Consider the following 18,091-nt stretch of genomic DNA (forward strand, 5'->3'; position numbering starts at 1 on the left):
TCAGTATGTGATTCTATGCTCTACAGTCCACCTCCCTCTATGCCTCCGTGATCTCACTAGTAAACTAGAGACATTAATACCCATCTCAAAAGGTGATTGTGAGGAGTCAGCGTTAGAAACAGGCTTTGACATAAATAACAAAGAGCCCAATGACCATGCCTAAGAGAAGGAGTTTATTGTTTTTATTTAAGTCTAGAGGTAGATATTTCAGACTTCAAGAACCTGTTCTATTCTTATTGATTCTAATACCCATGTTGTTTTTTTTTATTTTTGTTTTTCCTCCACATTCTAATGTCTTGGGAATCTTGATGTGACTCAAAAGCTGGCTGTGGTTTAGCACTATTACATCTTTCCTAATGGTGGCTAAATAGTGGTGTCATGCAATGTCGATTGTGTTTCTGATGAAACACAGTATGTTATCAGGGACTAGACTGTTAGCCTGCTGGCTCTCATCCTGGTAGTTGCAAGAAGGCTGCTGCACCTTTGAACATGGCATCCGTATTACATGCAGGAACAAAGGAGGAGTGGGAAGAAGATAAAGTGTTTTCTCTTTTCTCTAAAAAAATTCCACTTACATAGTATTGGCCAGAACTCTGTAACAGACATGGCCATCTGTGGGGTGTGGGAAGTTGAGTTTTGGGCTTGCAGACTCTGTGAAAGAGGAAGGCAGGGGAAACAGAAGCTGCCTGGGTGAGCACACCTGTCGTGGCTGCCACAGTACGTGAAGGAACTAACCCTGTCTCTGTCATGTAAAAGAGACTCACCAGTAGCAGCTCTTTACCTCCACACACAAGGAAAAGAACAAGTGGTTTGTGTTGGGATAAGCCAGCCTACCAAACAACTTTATTTCTTAGAACACTACAATCAACACTCTCTAGGAATGCAAATGAGGCTTGCCCAGGAAAGAGCAACTAATACACTTCTCTCCTTCCCTGTTCTCACAGTCGTCTCTGTAGGCTTATGCACCAAAAGTTTCTCGTACAAAATAAATCAACAAGCCGTTTTGCAATTCTCACAAAAGAGGTGGTTTTTTTTTTGTTTTCTTTCATCTCCCGTTTTCACTCTGGCTGTCCCAGCTGGAGCCCTGCTGGCTTCAGTGGGAACAACCTGCAGGCTAGCATCTGTAATCCATGCACAGAGCCATTCCTGTGGACACACTCAAGCTTTCTACGGGAATGGGAAAGGAGCTAACCTCTTCAATTTCTCATATATTAATTCATGTAATCCTTGCTGCAAATCTGCAAGCAGGGTATAAGTACTCTTGTTAGCCAAAACTACAGCTCAGAGTAATTAGGAAAACATTCAAGGTCATTCAGCTGGTAATCAAGGAGCTGAGACACAAACCCAGGTATATCTGGTGCCATTCCCCTTCCCATTACAACTCACTTCCTCCAGAAGTATTGCTTGCTGTTTAACTCTCAGTTTTAGGACAAAAAAAAAAGTCAGGCATCTCCTCCAATAATATCAGGAGCCCATGGAAAGTGGAGGTGTTGCAGCTTCAGCTACCCCAAGACTTCTGCTCCTTCTCCGGGCATCTGACCTCTGTGCAGTTGGAGGGTAGAGGGCTGGAGTCAATCCGCCAGACGTGACCTCAGAGACCACCCCACCCAGTTTCCTCAGGGGGCAGAGGAGGAAACAGAGGCCCTGGGAAAGAAGCTAGTGGTAGCAACAAGCAAAGGGTCTAGGAGTCAGACCACTTGCTTTTTCTAGCAGAACAGGCACTCACCATTTCTTAGATGGACTCACCAGGAAATGGACTCTCCCAGTTAACTGCAGGCCAAGCTGAAAAAGCCACAGCTAACAACTCTGTCCTGTGGATTTTCATCTGTTCATCTACACATATTTCTAGAGCACATACTACAGGCCTAGCACTGCTCTGAGCACTAGAAATGCAGCAAAGAACAACAAAGATAACGACCCCATTCTCATGGTGCTGTATTCCACTGGGGCAGACAGAAGATGAGTAACTAAATGGAGAGAAATAAGAAAATAGCAGATATCAGATAGCAATGAATTCTGTGGAAAGATATACAGAAAGATGTTACAGAGAGTGACCAGGAGTGTACTTTAGAGTTGGGGTCAAGGACAAGTTCTCCTGGGGGTGACATGTAACCCCGGTAACTGAACAATGAGAGAGAGCAGCAGGCCAAGGACCAGGAGGAAGAGTGTCCAGGCAAATGATGCAGTGGTGCCAGCCCCTGAGAGGGAACGGGCTTAGGCACATGAGGAAGAAAAAGGAGGTCACTGGGGCCTGAGTGCACTGAGGAAGGGCGAGAGAGGAGCGACAAGGTAGAAAAGGCAGGCCTGGACACATCCGCCAGGTCCCCGTAGGCCAGCAAGAGGGCTTTGTTTTTGCTCCTGGTGCCGTGTGAGGACCCTAGAGGCTTTTAAGCACATGAGTCCCACGCTCTCATGAAAGCTTTGAAAAGCTCATCCTGGATGAGATGGAAAGAACAGAAAAGGGGCAAGAATTAAAAGTGGGAGACAAGTCACCCAGCAATGCCAGCAGTCCTCTCAGATGCATCCCCATTAAACAGCACACCTGGGGGCTTCACAAGGCCCAGCGGCAAGCCCACCTGCAGGACTGCCTTCACTAGCTACAACATCTGCTTCTTTTAGTCCCTTCCGATCCTCAAAGACACAACTTTGTGTACTTGGGTCCAAGGGGCAAAACAAAACCCCTGTAACAACATTTTTCTACACAAAAGTAAGACAGACAAACTACAAATCACTGTGTCTGGGACTGCATCATGAATTATGCAGTGAAGTAAATACAAGGTAAAATATATTCTAAAGTAATCTTGTACCCTTAACCAACTCATGTCCATTGGTTGTCTGTTCCAGCACTTAGAAAAAGAATTATGGATGATGCAAAAAATCATTTACATAATTTACATCTGGTTTAAATAGGCACCTAAGGATGAGTTGGAGCCATTCAATCATCAGTGGTATTTCAGTTTGTGTCATTTTCCAAACTGAATCACAAGTATTTAAAAACAAAACTGAAAACAAATCTTCATTCACTGTCTCACCAAACATTTGCTACACGCCAGCCACTGCTGGACCCTGGAGCAAACAAACAATGTGTCCCCTGCCTTCTAATGACCTGGACACTGAACAAGAAACAACACTCAGAGAAACACACAGTTACAACTTGTAGTTACAACTTGTAGTTACAACTTGTAGTTACAACTTGTAGTTACAAGGGCAATAGTAGAAAAGAACAGAGTTGCCTCATTTAGATCACCAGGGTCAGAAGATGCATCTCAGACGAACCTGTAAGATGGCCAAGGGCCTTCGTGCTAGGGATACACTTCCATGGCCCTCCCTGCTCCTTCTCCTCTCTATCTCTCTTCAAACAAATACTTGCTCAGGGACTCACTCTCTTACCCAGTTATCCTTCTCTCCCAAACCCATGTCCTCCAGCCTCTGTGAGCCCCGAGTACAAGCAGATGACCCTCAGAGCCAGCATCACTAACCAAGGGAAGTTCTAGGCACCCAAGAGAGGGCAGCATGAACACCCTTGGTCTGGTTCCCACAGAAGGTCTCTTTTCCTTTTTTGACCTTTGGGAGTTGCCTCCTGTCTCCTGACATCCCACTGTCCCCCATCTGTCAAACAGAAGGAAGCTCATAGTCCCTGACATGCCTGGGTGAGCTCCCAGAAATGGACTCTGCTGCCCAGATGTCTTCAGAGGCTCCCACGGCAGGCTGGCAGGCCCCAGGCCCAACTGGGAGCAGAGTGACAGAGAACACGATGGAGAAACCCTACCCCCTGCCAGATGCCCTGCTGTACCCCTGCCTCAGGCAGGACCAAACCTCATGCACAGTCTTCCAAAAAGACTTCTTTGCAAAGCCTACCAGCCACGTGGTTCCTCTCAAACCTTCAGAAACAAACACAGATCAAACGAGAAATGTGGTAGGAATTATGTGATTAAAGGTGTAGACTTCGTTTCTGGATGCTGCACTTGACATAAAGCCAGCTGTTAGTAAATCACTCACCACACTATGCCTCTGATTTGCAGTCCCTTCAGTCACTCAGCCAAACTTCCTCTCATCCCCATCTGTGTCCTGTGAGAGCCCGGCCCAGCACGAAACCTGGCAGTGATGTGATGTCCCCAGACAAAGGCCCAGGCCGGCTCTTGGCACTTTTAGAAGGGAAGATTGTCCTTTTGGCCATTTTCTACTCCCACCTTTCCTTGGGCTTGGCTCCGCCATCACTTAGACTAGGATTAGAGAATGACCAAGCGATCAGCTCATGGAAATGGGGGTGGAGAGGGTACTGCTACAGACCTGAATAAAAGGGAGGACAAGGAGGCATACGCACAGTTTGCAGGACGGAGGTATTTTAACCTGGGTTCTGGTTGCTGTTCTACCAACTCTGTAGGTCTCAGTCTCCTGATTGTGAATGAGAATGAACTAGGTGACCTCTAAGCCACCTTCCAGCTCTAGGACTGTAAAATTCTCAGAGTGCTGATTCCTGCTGTGCAGGAAATGGGGTAGCAAGGGGGAGTGTGGCGCTTCCTGTTGGGAAGAGGAAGTGCACTGACACAGCAGCTCCCAGCCTTTCTTTTTTTAATAATTTTTTTCAATGACAGTTTACATTTAACATTATTTTGTATTAGATACAGGTGTACAGTATAGTTGATCAGACAACTGTATACTTTACAAAGGGTTTCCCCAATATTTCCAGTACCCACCTGGCAGCACACATAGTTATTAGGATGTTCCCTATTGACTATTACATCCCCATGACTATTTTGTAACCACCAGGTTGTAGTTGTTAATCCCTTCACCTTTTTCATCCACTCTCCCAAATTCCCTCCTCTCTGGCAACCATCAGTCTGTTCTCTATATCTACGGGTCTATTTCAGTTTTGCTTGTTCATTGATATTGTTCTTTAGATTCCACATATAAGTGAAAGCAAATGGTGTTTGTCTTTCTCTGTCTGACTTATGTCACTTAGGATGATACCCTCTAGGTCCACCCATAGATTTCATTCTATTTTATGGCCAAGTAATATTCCATTATATATATTGTACCACCACTTTTTTATCTACTCATCTACTGATGGACACTTAGGTTGCTTTCATAGCTTGGCTATTATAAATAACACCACAATGAACAAAAGGTGCATATATATTCTTTTGAATTCATGTTTTGGGTTTCTTCAGATATATACCAGAAGTGGAATCACTGGGTCATATGAGGCAGTTTGGATTTTAATTTTTTGAGGACACTCCATACTGTTTCTGTAACAGGGTGCAGCCAAGAGGGAAGCCCCAGAAAAGGATTTGGGATGGGGCCCAGAGCTTAGGGTGTCCAGGAAATATTAAGATGTCCTCGCCACCCCCCCAGGTGTTAGTCGGGGGGGGGGGGCAGAGGGGGGGAGGGACAAATGGAGCAGAGCCACCCACCGAGAGCTGTTTTGCACAGCAACGGTTTCGCAACAAACCTCTGGAATGGTCATTTAACATATCTATAACCCTTAACTGGTTTCATAGATATGTTAAATAGCTGTGGCCATGCTTTGAGCCAGGGAGAAGGGAGTGGCTTCTACCCAGGATGTAACTGGGGGCAGGTCCCCCCAGTTACAGCACCTGTGTGAGAGCTTAGAGTTGATTGGCTCCACACCATGGGGCCATACCTGCCCAGACTAATGATGGCAGCCCAGTAAACTTGCAATAGTATGGGAGTCCTGGCAGGTGTAACTGATTGTAGAAGTCGGAAATGGGGCTGCAAAGGAGGATGGGTTCGGAGATTTAAACCCAGAGGCAGCAGTCATAGAAAAGGAGAACCATGCAGTTTGGGCCAGAGTGCAGACCCCTGCAGCCAGGTAGAAAAAGAGTCATGTGGTTTCAGCAAAGTAAGGGTCCCCTCTTGGCCTGGTGAGGGGAGAGCCATGTGGTTTTGGACAGAATGAAGACCCCCCTCTTGGTGAGGTAAAAGGGAAAACCACACAGCTTTGCCAGAATGGAGATCCCTGCAGCCAGGTGAAGAAGAAAGACACATGCTTTTGGTGGAGTGCAGACCCCTGCAGCTTTGGTAGAAGAGGCCCACACGGCTTTGGGGTGCTTCCTTTGGCCGCATGGCCTGGAAAGCAGGAGAGACTTTGCCTGGAACTTGGTAGAAAGAACTCTTGCCAGTGGACCGTGAGAGGGTACCACATGACTTTGGATTAACTAGAGATCCTGCCTGGACAGTCAACACAGCTGATGATACCAGCAGCCTAGAAAAATGGACATGTGCTCTTTTCCTGATTTACCGTACCCGGAGTTGGGACAGTGGGAGAAGGGAGCGCTGTGTGTGTGTAGGTGTATACACTAAAGGACTTTGATATTTTAATGGAGGTGTTAGGCCTGAATAGCATTAAATAAACATTTTGTTTCCTTTTCACAAACCTCTGGCATTGAGAGATGTCTTTCCAACTGGCGGTGGACAGAAAAACCCAGTAGATATTAGTATTCTGCCCTTGGGAGGGGCCCCTGTTGTTCTGTAGCAGTTTTTGGTGTCCCTAGGTGGGCCAAGTATTTTCCCCCCTCGAACCTCTGTTCAGTAACATTTCCACAGTGGCTGTAAGTCTGTACTCTCACTGGCAGTGCACAAGGGTTCCCCTTTCTCCACATCTGTGCCAACATTTGTCATCTGTGGATTTATTGATAATAGACATTTTGACATTATGAGGTGGTATCTCACTGAGGTTTTAATTTGCACTTCTCTGATGATTAGTGGTGTTAAAGATTTTTTATATGTCTATTTGCCATCTGTATGTCCTCTTTGAAGAAGTGCCTGTTCAGGTCCTTTGCCAACTTTTTAATTGGATTGTTTGGGGGGGATTGATGTTGAGTAGTATAAGTTCTTTATAAATTTTGGATACTAATCCCTTATCATATGTAACATTGGCAAATATCTTCTTCCATTCATTCTGTGTTGTCTTTTCATTTTGTTGATGGTTTCCTTTGCTGTGCAAAAATTTGTCAGTATGTTATAGTCCGATTTGTTTATATTTTATTTTGTTTCCCTTGCCTGAGGAGATGTATAAGAAAAATATTAGTAAGGGAAATATCCAAGATTTTACTGCCTATGTTTTCTTCTAGGAGTTTTATGATTTTAAGTGGTACATTTCAGTAAGTCTTTAATCCATTTTGAGTTTATTATTATATATGGGGTAAGAAGGTGATCTACTCTCATATTTTTGCACACATCTACACGATTTTTGCAACACCATTTATTGTGTGTTCTCATCTTTTTTCAATGTCAGCATACTCAATAAATGATGACTAAGGGCTTGATGTGCTCCACGCACAGATGGGAGGGATTCAGGGCTCTGTGTGGTGTCGGGGCCTGGGCGGGGGCAGCTGCGACCTCACCACATCACACCAGTGTATCCAACACACACACTTGAAAGCCACCACCGCAGCAGACTGGATTTGAGAAATTTACGTTAATAATGTTTGAGACTAGGCCCATATTATGTTACATGCAATCAGCAAAGCCTCTTGATTGTTTTATAATTTATTACACATTTATTAAGGTATGTTATTGACCAGCACTGTGCTAAGTGCTGGAGAAGTAAAGATGAATAGAACCCAGTCCTTGCTCTCCAGCAGTTCCCAACTGACCTCTGTAGCACCCTGGATGTCCTAAGCCAGAGCACCCATTCATCCAAATGATACCTTTCACACAAATCAGGAAAAGGGACCTTCTGGGCACATGCAGTCTGGGGGGCACGTCACCTGTTGACAGATCACAGATGGTCACTGGTCTCCCTTGGCCCCTTCAGCTGAGCACCCAGTACAGTGAACACTCAGTGTGATGGTATCTGCTGGTTACCATGGGCTGCCAGACCTCAGTCAATGTCCAGCGTGTATTTTTTGCTCTAAGGAAATATGTATGTTATCAAAGTCTGTCAAATAGAACACAAACCCAAAAGTGAGGAATGGAAAATCTAGCCAACTTGGTGTTTACTGGAATAAAAGAAAATGTAACACTGAGATATACAACAGCAGGCATGCAGAACCACAAACTAGCATTAAAGGGAGACCAAGTGATAGCGCAGTAACGCTGATGCTGTAACAGGTGCCATGAGACCCAGTCACACTGCAGCAGTTAATTGCATTGTAATTATTCTTGATTTGTTTAATGTGTTTTAGTATTTTAATGCTTTCAAGTGCCCTGCATACAAAAAACATTAGTAAACACACACAAAAATGTTGGAAACCATCAATCTAGTGGGAAAGAAGTGTATAAGAATTCCAGCTCCTTTTTTTCACCCCCAGGGTCACTTTTTAAAAAAGATTTTATTTATTTATCTTTAGAGGGGAAGGAGAGAGGGAGAGAAACATAAATGTATGGTTGCCTCTAGTGCACCCCTGCTGGGAACTGGCCTGCAACCCAGGCATGTGTCCTGACTGGGAATTGAAACTTCATCCTCTGGTTTGCAGGCCTACGTTCAATCCACTGAGCTACACGGGCCAGGGCCTCTTAGCTCCTTGATTAAGGCCTCACTGGGGACATAGATCACTAGGAGCAAGGCACTTAGCGCAACCTGGAGAGCCCGAGGAGGGGCTCCTAAAGGAGGACATAAGTAAATATATCCTAAATATATCTCAAATGCTGAAGATCGAGGAGGAGTTCATCAAGTACACAGAGTAGGGAAAGATACTTGGAGCAATGGGGACCACTTGTGCAAATGTGTAGGAGAAAGAGTAAGTTTTGTGTACTGAACTGCAAGTTGGAATACAGCTGCAGAGAAACTTGAGGACGAAACAGTGCATGACCTGAAGGTGAAGCCACCTCACAAAAGAATGCTAATGGATGTGACTCTGCTCATACTCTTTCCCAAAATTCAAACTCCCACCTACCCCTGCAGAAAGGTGAGAGATAAGTCTGAAGATACACATGATGGAGTTTTCCTTGGATTCAGCAAAATGCCACAACACTTAGCCTTTTAATTTGGGTGGAAAATGCAAAACCCTAACTAACTAAGTAGTTTTGCAGAAATATCCAGGACCAGTCTGTGCTGAGTAAAGCCTATATTCAAGATCAGTTACACAGCTGTGTGAATTAAGAATTTCAAGAGAGCAACAGCACAGCCTTAAATGAAGTGCAGGCCTGTCTGACTACACAGTTTGCCCACCTATAAAGCTAGCCCCGTGGTTGAGGGAGACCAGGAGGCCTTAGTAGTACATGTTTATCTTTGTTGGAATGTGAATTTATTTCTTGGGGTAAGAGAGGAGGATAAGGTGAAGACAGAGAGAGAGACAGACAGAGAAGGATAGAGACCAATTCAAGGTAGTCAAATTGCTTTTTCAGTTAAACTTTCAAAAGTTTGTTCTCCTGTACTCCTCGTAACCAGGTGGATCTGGGGCATAGCAAACCTTCACAAGCATATTGTTTGTTTGACGGTTCCTTTGTCGTTAAAAATGGATGTGTATTTTGCATTCTTCTTAATGATATGCCAATGTTTATGTTAATATGAAAAATGTAATTAGTAGGGTGACTAGTCATGGAAGTAATATACAAACTTGGTATTTAGCAATAGAATGATGATGTTAGCAGACTGGATACCAACCTCTGCCTCCCTTCCTACTCAAAGTCCCATGAAATAGCAGAAATACTTTGAAAAGGAAGTCGATCTATCATGTTGCTGGAAATCAAGGAAGGATGCTACCTATAGACTAGAAATATTGAGGGTGATTTTTTAAAATTTGATTGATGAAGAAACAAGAATTTTTAAAACTTCAAGCCAAACATGATTGGGGAAAAACGACTCAAGGTAAGAATCATTCTCCAAACCCTGAGTGATCAAATCCCTGTGGAGGAGAGAGCCTGGGGCCCTCCGCAGTGTTCGTCTGGCCTGCCCCTCCCAGTCTTCCACAGACAGGGGACTGTTCGCCGACCAGCATTTCCTCAGGGCAAGGCTGCCGTCACTGCGCTCTCACAGGGCAGTTCAGGCTCGAGAAATCTTGTGAGCTGGAGCCAAGAGGTAGAGAGTAGGACTTCAGGTAGCTCGGGCTCCAGAGATGACGACGGTCCGGGGTCCGGGCCGCCAGGAGGGACAAGCTCTCCGCTCCCCACCCACAGACCGGCCCTGCACAGACGCCGCCACCACCACCCCCCCCCCCGCCCCGCCGCAGTCGCGGGGAGGGCTTCGGTGTTTGGAACTGCAGCAAGATTCTCCTGGGGCAATGAGAAAGCCCTGTGGTTTAGCTGTCAGCCCGTTTAGGCGTTTTTGAGATCTTTAGTAATTAACCAATTTGTAAAGGTAGCATGAATGTTTGAAAAAGAGTGTAAAATCTCCAAAAGGTCAAAATTCTCCCTTTATATATCTGTTGGTTTTTACTTATTATTAATTGTATTATTCAGTACTGTCCAATAGAAATATACTGTGAGCCATGTACATTATTTTAAATTTTCCATGTATTAAAACAAGTACCAAGAAACTGGTGGGATTAATTTTAATATGTTTTATTTAACTTTGTACATTTAAAATATATTTTCAGCATGTAATCAATATTTTCAGTGTTCAGTAGCCTAGAGACTGTTGGTTGTGCCGTGTGGCCAGTGGCTGCTGTGTTAGTGTGGCGGTAAACCCTTGGTTGTATTTCGTCTACTTGGGCAGTCATGCTTCTCTACACATTTTGAAACTGTGCACAAAGAGTCAGTAGTGGACAAGAATGAAACAAAAACCTCTTCTTGGACCATTAATTCTTTGGACTTTGAAAGATATCCATTATATTTTACATTAATATCATCATATCTACTTCTTGGTGTATTTTCTTGATTAATACATCTTTTCCATTCCTTTATTTTGCACTGTTCTGTGTCATGTATCTTTATGTATTCCTTTTAAACAACACATAACTGACTTTTATTTTCTTACCCGATGTAAGAGTTGTTGTATTAAATAAAGACTTTACTAAGTCACAGTAATTGTAGCACTGATGTAGTTGGACTTATTTGTCCACATACTTGTACTTTCTACTTGCTGTACTTCCTGTTTTTTTCTCTTTTTTCCATTCCTTACTTTTATTAGATTAATCAAGCATTTAGGTGTATTTTTTTCTTTTTCCAATTCACAATTCATATACTATCTTATTTCTAGTCTTGCAGTATTTACCTTTAGTTTTTCTTTCAGCAAAAAAGGTTTTATTTCCAATGATGTGTGATTGTCAGCTAATAACTAATTTACCTTCTTCTTTTTTGCTGGTCTTACCTTTAATTTTAACTAATTATAAGTCACACAGATATTTTCTCCTTGTGAAAAATAAAACATTACAGATTGATGAAATTCCTCTTTGATTACATCCCCAATCTCAGTCCCCTCTTGAGAGGTAATGACTATATTAAGTTTGAAACATAGTCTTCCAACTTTTTACTACGTGTTATGTTTTATATACTTTAGATATATGGTATTTATACATATAAATATATATGATATTTGCTGTGATTCCATTTCTAGAAATTTTTCATGAACAAATAGTTGAATAAGTAGGCAAAGATATATGTGAAAATGTTTCATGACCACATTGCAAAGTATTTTTTAAATTAAAAATAAGTATCCATCAGTAGGGGATTGGTTAAATAAATTGTAGTACATCCATATATTACATCAAAAATTATTAGAATGTTCTTAAATCTATTGACATAAAAAGATTACTAGAATATAGTTTAAAGTGAAATAAATCAGATTATAGATGCACACACAGGTACACACACAGAGGATTGAAAGAGTATTCATCAAGATAATACGATTACCTCTGATAGCTAAGATTTCAGGTGCTCTTTCTTTAACATTTTATAGTGGTAAAATCTTCTACAATGGGATATATAGATGTTACAGTTTTTAAAATACTAAAAACTTTATTCCCAAAATATAAAGCTTAGATAACACAGATGCTCCGGAAAATTCACCACGTTTTTATGCAAAGGCTTCTCTCCCTCCCTGGCACATGACCTTGGACTCCACAGCCCGTGTGGCAGCTGCAGAAGCAGAAGCAGGCTCTTGAAAGCTTCTTAGAGGAGGAGAGGTCAGCAGTGTGTGCTACGCATGCCCAAAAAATTCCAGCTGTAAACACTTGTCATTTTGCATGCTATTTATATATTTGCTTAGCTGTCCCTACTTAGGGTTTTCTTTACCCTAAATGTGTTTTCTGTGTTTTGCCTTAAATAATGTTCTCCTGGAAAAGAACCAGGCTGTAAAGTCCTTTATATAGAATGCCAAGAAAGCATGAAGAGCAATTGAACATCTGAGCAATGCTTTTGATGCTGTTAATGAAGATCAATAATTATTTCAAGTACTAATTAGTACAACTAATGTTCTTGGTGTCATTGATGTATGCTCACAGCTGAAAAACTCTTACTTCTGGTATAACATCTCTTGCATGGGAAATATACCTGAAACTGTAAGGTTCCATTTTACAACGATTTTTTTGCCACCCCCTATCAAGTACCAGGTATAGTTATAAAAAGGAGTAAGCTCAGTCATTAAGTTCATAGTTAAATGCAGGTTGAATTCAAGCTAATATTAACTGGTCAATATTTAACAGCTGATCATTCCCCAGTCCTTCTGGAAGAGCGAAGGTGCTGATCAAAGCCTATTCAGCTCTATTTTTCACATGGATGAAGAAATCAAGGCCAGTTTCCACTATCTAAGATGGTAGGAAAAAAATCTCATGAGTTTCTCCCAGCTTCAAAGATGGGAAAATAGGCTGAGTCAGACAGCGGTGTGATGAGTGTGTGGAGAGGAGTGCTTTCTACCTGGGTGTTGCCACCTCCAAGAACAACTCCTCATACAGGCTCTGAGCCCTTTGCTGTCTTTCTTGCGAAGGGCTCAGAGCCTGTATAAGGAGTTGTCAGGGTCACATCAAGACAACAGCTCAACCAAGCGAGAGTGTGGGGAGCAGGAGCAGAAGTTGTCCTGGGAACCATTGTTTCCTTGCAGCCCTCCTAAGTCGTGAGTGGGCACTGTTTTGAAAGGCAGGCTTATACTCAGGTGATGGAGGAATCCAAATTTTATGTTTCCTGACCTGTGACAGTTTAGGGTACAACCTGAATATTAACTTAATGTGCCATATACTCTGGGGATACCAACAATTCCAGATCATACTCATCAGTAGGGCAGGGGTCGGGGGGCAGTGTGTGTGTGACCATCCATTTGTGTGACTCTGTTTCTAGAAATGGTTGTAGATACTGTTGCTGGGAAGCAAGGCTCTCAGGTCCCACCAGATCTACCCTATACCTCCAAGTAGGAGATGTAGGACCTTTCGGGGCAAAGGTGGAAAGTCTAAGTGTCGTTGCTATTTTTACATCTCTCCAGGAGTCCCTAGACCTTGCATCACCCCAGCATCACTAATGGATCTGTCAGATGTGAGGCAGGCAAACAGTGCCTGAGTGTGGACTGAAGGCAGAGGCGGGCAGCACCCGGCTGGAGCAGGTGTACCCCAGGCTGGGCAGGGAGCACCAGGCCCAAACTGGGGACTAACACTCCTCCTTCACTGTAGCTTCATAATGGGTTTTTCGCTGATGTCTCCCATTTATTCCCCAAACAAGGGACAGCTTTCCCCATTTTGCAGATGCAGCAAATGAGGTCCAGACCTGGCAGCCACATCCATGTGTCTGTGATTCAGTCTATGCTCAGAGCCCAAGGGGACTGCTACAGTAGGAGGTCACGGCAACAAGAGCTGGCTTGGGCACTATCCATCCAACCTCTGGAGGGCCCAACTTGGAAAGACACCACAGCATTGTTTATGTGAACACAGAGTAACAGCCAGGATGGAGCACTGCCGACCTGTCTCTCATTTTCTTCATGCTCGTCTAGTCCAAGCAAAACCCTACTTCCCTCCCGCAGATGTTGGATTTTCAACGTGCACCCTCACCTTCTTCACGTGTGTTCTGTAAAATGAGTTGGAGCAGCACTTGGTGGGTGGCCAGAGGCCGTTTTTTTTCAGAAGGTGAGGACAAAACAAAGACCAAAATCCAGAAGTCTAGGAATTCATATTCCAGACCTGTGTGGTCTGATGTGGCCACCATTGCCACATGTGGCTATCGAGGACTTGAGATGTGCTAAGTGTGACTGAAGGACTAAACTTATTTCAATTAATTTTAATTAATATAAACTTAAATTTAAAAAAATGACCATTTGATTTGGTTATTGGAAAGCATTAATATGCATGCAGGAACTTAGGTGTGTAAGTCTACTTTTTCAACCACACATGTTATGAAATCTAAATACAGATCAGGTGTTTGAATGGAGTTAGTGACTGAGCTCAGACGTGCTGGGAGTATAAAATGCACCGCCTCCTAAGGGGGGGTTAGGAGGAGGAAAGTGTAAAATACTTCATTAATAATACTTTTATATTAATACATGTTGAAATAATGTTTTAGATATAGTGTATTAAATAAACTGTATCACTAAAATTAACTTCATCTGTCACTTTTTTTGTTTTTACCATTTTAAACATGGCTGCTGGAAAATTTAAACTACATATCATATTTCTATTAGTTCACTACTCTAGATGTTTCATGTCAGTAGGGGAGTGCTGGAGACAGGATATCCTGGTTCAACGGTTTGTGTATCACTTGCCCTTTCATATTGCTTAGAGGCCCCTCCAGGACAGTCTCCAACCCTCTCTGTCCTAACTCCTGTTTTAATTTTACCAATGTCAGTGAACACACAATCCTCATCCTTCCCTTGCCTGCAGCGTTCTTCTCCCTGGGAGGCCTGCCCCCTTCCTCTTCTACTGTCCTTTTACACCCTGTATGTCTTCCTCTCAGAAGGACCACTGCAATCTTCTTCTAAGAATAACGCTCCTTTCATTTCCCACTTCTGTCTTGTTCTTTAACACCACCTCTCTCTTTCTGACAATCTCTGTCTCTTAGAACTGCTTCATTAGAGGTCAAGGTCTGCATTAACGGTCCACTTCATTAGAGGTCTTGCAGGAAGGTCAGAGGGAAAGCCTGTGCTCCGGGCTTGCTCAGGCCTCCCTCCTGCCCTGTCACTTGGGCTTTTCTCCTTAAAGCTCCTGTGGCTGTTCATGTCATCTTCTTTATCACCATCCACCAAGTCTTTTCTTTTTTCTTTATATCCTTTTAAATACTATTTTTAATTATAGTCAACATACAATATTACATTAGTTTAGGTGTACAACATAGTGATTCAGCATCTATATACCTTACAAAGAGGCCACCACAATAAGTCTAGGAACCATCCCACCTTTTCTATCTTTCACTCTCCCTTTTTCAGGGACCCTATATTCTCAGGTTGGATTTCTGGGGAACAGACCCTGCATGCAAATGGAAATGGAGATGCATGAACACGCAGGAGTCCTGTTGGGAGACACGTGGAACAACACCTGTATGAAAGTGAAGAAATGGGATTAGACAGGAGGTAAACTTGAACTGAGATGCAATTTCCACAGAAGCCCCAGCTGATCCCTTGGGAAGCTGTGGAGCTAGGACTGCCTTTAGGATCCTCTGGAGTAAAAGCAAAGGGATGTGCCTTTGGATCCCCACATCAACCGATTGGTCCAGATGTCCCCATGGAGGGGCAATCTGGCTTATACACTCCACCATAAAATAATTATCCCCAAAGCTCCCAAAGATCTCTTGTTTTTTTGTTCATGCTCCTCTTTGGCGTCCCTGCAGCACAGGCTGCTACTGAACACGCCTTCTTCTCCGGAGTGCTGGCGCCCTGCACTGTGCTGACCCTCCCAGATGGTCTCTTTCTTTTGTTGGCTGCCTTGCCCACTTAGACCTGGGTTCTGTCCTCACCTGGCCCTCTCTATCTTGTCTCCACTCTCCCTCCATCTCATCTTCTCTCAGTGTCACATCTCTCCAGGGCCTCCTCCAACTTCCATACCCACACCACCACCACAGTCCTCTTTCTTGAGACCCCCCTGCACCCCTCCTTCTACAACCATCTATTGCACCTTCCATATTCATCCCCCCCTTTGCAGATCTTCCTCTCACAGTCCAGCACTATTGCCATTATCTTTCAAGACCCCCACTTCACAGTCCTCCCGCTAATCCTTTCTCAGCAGCCCCAGGTATTTAGAAGGCTGGTGCCCCTGCTTCCCACGGCTTTCCTGACCCAACAACCTGGTAAATGGGTAACCTTGCTCACTGCAGTGAAGTTTTGAAAGAACACGGTTGGATAAGCACAGGCCTTTATTGCTTTGGGAAATAACACATGCCTACCCCACCGTTAGAAGAGAGCCAGTTAGAGGCAGCTTTGCCCTGCTCTCTGACAGGGCAGACAGATGGGCCTAGTCTTCCTTCTCCCCCAGTCTAGGGAGAGATCTTGATTCTCCCTATGCCCAGGAAATGTAAAGCTGATGGTCAGTAGGTCTCTCAGAGGGACAGGGGAGTGGGAGTGCTTGGTCGTGGCGGGGAGAAAGAGAAGAAGGAAGGCTTTTGGGGATCGGACAGGCTAGTCCCTAGAGTCCCCAGGAGCCCTCTGGGACTGGCATCTCCCAGGACCCTGCTCATTTCCTGCTCCACCAGGGGCTGACCCAGGGGGCAGCAAGATCTGAGAGACGCCCAGAGCAAGAGAGGAGGCCACGGGCAGACTGGGCGATCTGTAAGCCGCCTGACCCCCCAGTCCATCCCACCCGCTCCTACCAAGGATCCCCCAGGCAACCACGCAGCTGCTCCTAACTCCAGCTTAATTCGCTCTGTGTGCTGTGAATTGAAAAAAGGCCATCTCCAAAACAAACACTCCGTCGCACAGGGCTTCTGTGGAGGCCCGCTGGCCGGCTGGGAGAGAACGAGCCTGGGAACTAGAGGGGGCGCGAGGGGGGAGGGGGGTGCGCCGCGCGAGCGGGGAAGCGGGCTGGGCAGCGGAGGGGCTGGCGGGCAGGAAGTGCCCGCGGGGCTCCGGGCTGGGCGGGGCGGCTGCCGTCACCCTGACCTTCTGCGGTGGGAGGTCGGGAGCGCGGTGGGGTGTGCTGGCAGGGGCGGCCCTAGGAGCCGCCGCTCCGCCTCTAGGCACTGCTCCCTGGGCTGCGAATTGAGCCCTGCTGCTCTCCGCAGGTAAGTGAAGTGCACCGCTCTCCCGGTGGAAGGGGGAGGGGCCCGCGGGGGCTGGGGCAGGCGGAGTGTGGGGCGTCCCGGCGAGGCTAGCGGGGCGCGGGGAGAAGGCACCCCACTTGCCCTGTCTGGTCCCTGGAGCTGGACCTCACGGCCCCGAGGGAAGGGGCAAGCTGACTTCGGATAAAGAGTGGGGGCAGGAATCCCGGGGACAGTCAGGATGGCTGTGTGTGTGCACTGGCATCTGTACAGGGTCCCCAGCGTTTGTGTCCATCCCTGTGCTCCTGATTTCTGTACACAAGTCTTGGGATAGAGCTGTGGGCCTCTTGGTGCCTTATGCTGTCCACCTTGCTCCGTGAGCGTCTGTCCCTCTTCAAATGTTATTCTCTTTGTCTACCCTGAATTCTAGTGTCTGGCACTTATGCTAATCCCCAGGTGACAGATCCAGAATGATCCTAACTGAAACTATACAATGTTCGTCTTTGTTCCCCATGCAAAACAGTGGTTGCTAAATGCTGGCAGCTGGTGTACCCCATGTATACACAGGCCTCAGCTGGCTGTCTGCCTCTGCAGGTTTGTCCAGGAGTCCCTGGGCACAGCTGTGTATTTTAGGGAACAGGGTTCTGCAGGCTGCCATCTGTGTTTGCCTGCCGGCTTCTGCATGTGCAGTTGATTGGTTTGGTATGGAAAGAAGGAAGGTGTAGAAGATTCTGGAGTGTATTGTTTTCGGTTTCACCAGTGGTGTGTCCAGTGTGCACATGCATAAACAGGCTGGAAAAATGTAAAAGGGAGGAGGCTCCGCTGGGCCCGGCAGGAGAGCATCTCAACGTGGGTCTGAGCTGCTGGGTATGCAGGAGCCCGCTCCGCAGCTCCCCGGCATGTCTGCACACACGGTGAGGCAGGGGCACGTGGAGAAACGAGTCAGTGTCTAGAAAAGCTCCTAAGTATCGTCTGGGGCAAAGGGTAAAGTGAATGAGGGTGGTGTTGGCCAGAGTGGGATGGTCTGTGTTGAACTTGTGGGCAGCTGGATTATGGTGGAAAGAATCGCAGTTGGAGTCTAGAG

At 45.3% G+C, this 18,091-nt stretch overlaps 1 protein-coding gene across 4 annotated transcripts in view; it reads left to right on the top strand.

The window, feature by feature from the left end:
• Window positions 1-16,511: 16,511 nt before the first annotated feature.
• The window catches only part of TSPAN11 (tetraspanin 11), a 67,129-nt gene continuing 65,549 nt past the window's right edge, over window positions 16,512-18,091 (top strand). Inside the window, exon 1 of one of the 4 annotated variants that reach the window (XM_053662302.1) lies at window positions 16,512-16,579. The gene's annotated coding sequence lies outside the window, so the exon portion shown is untranslated. Of the gene's footprint in view, window positions 16,580-16,864; window positions 17,032-18,091 lie in introns of those variants that run through there. The other 3 variants (XM_053662319.1, XM_053662320.1, XM_053662301.1) reach the window with 3 other exon arrangements.

This window comes from Artibeus jamaicensis, unplaced genomic scaffold (assembly GCF_021234435.1).
Source record: "Artibeus jamaicensis isolate MK-2021 breed Jamaican fruit bat unplaced genomic scaffold, CSHL_Jam_final contig_1028, whole genome shotgun sequence".
In the NCBI taxonomy this organism is placed as follows: domain Eukaryota; kingdom Metazoa; phylum Chordata; class Mammalia; order Chiroptera; family Phyllostomidae; genus Artibeus; species Artibeus jamaicensis.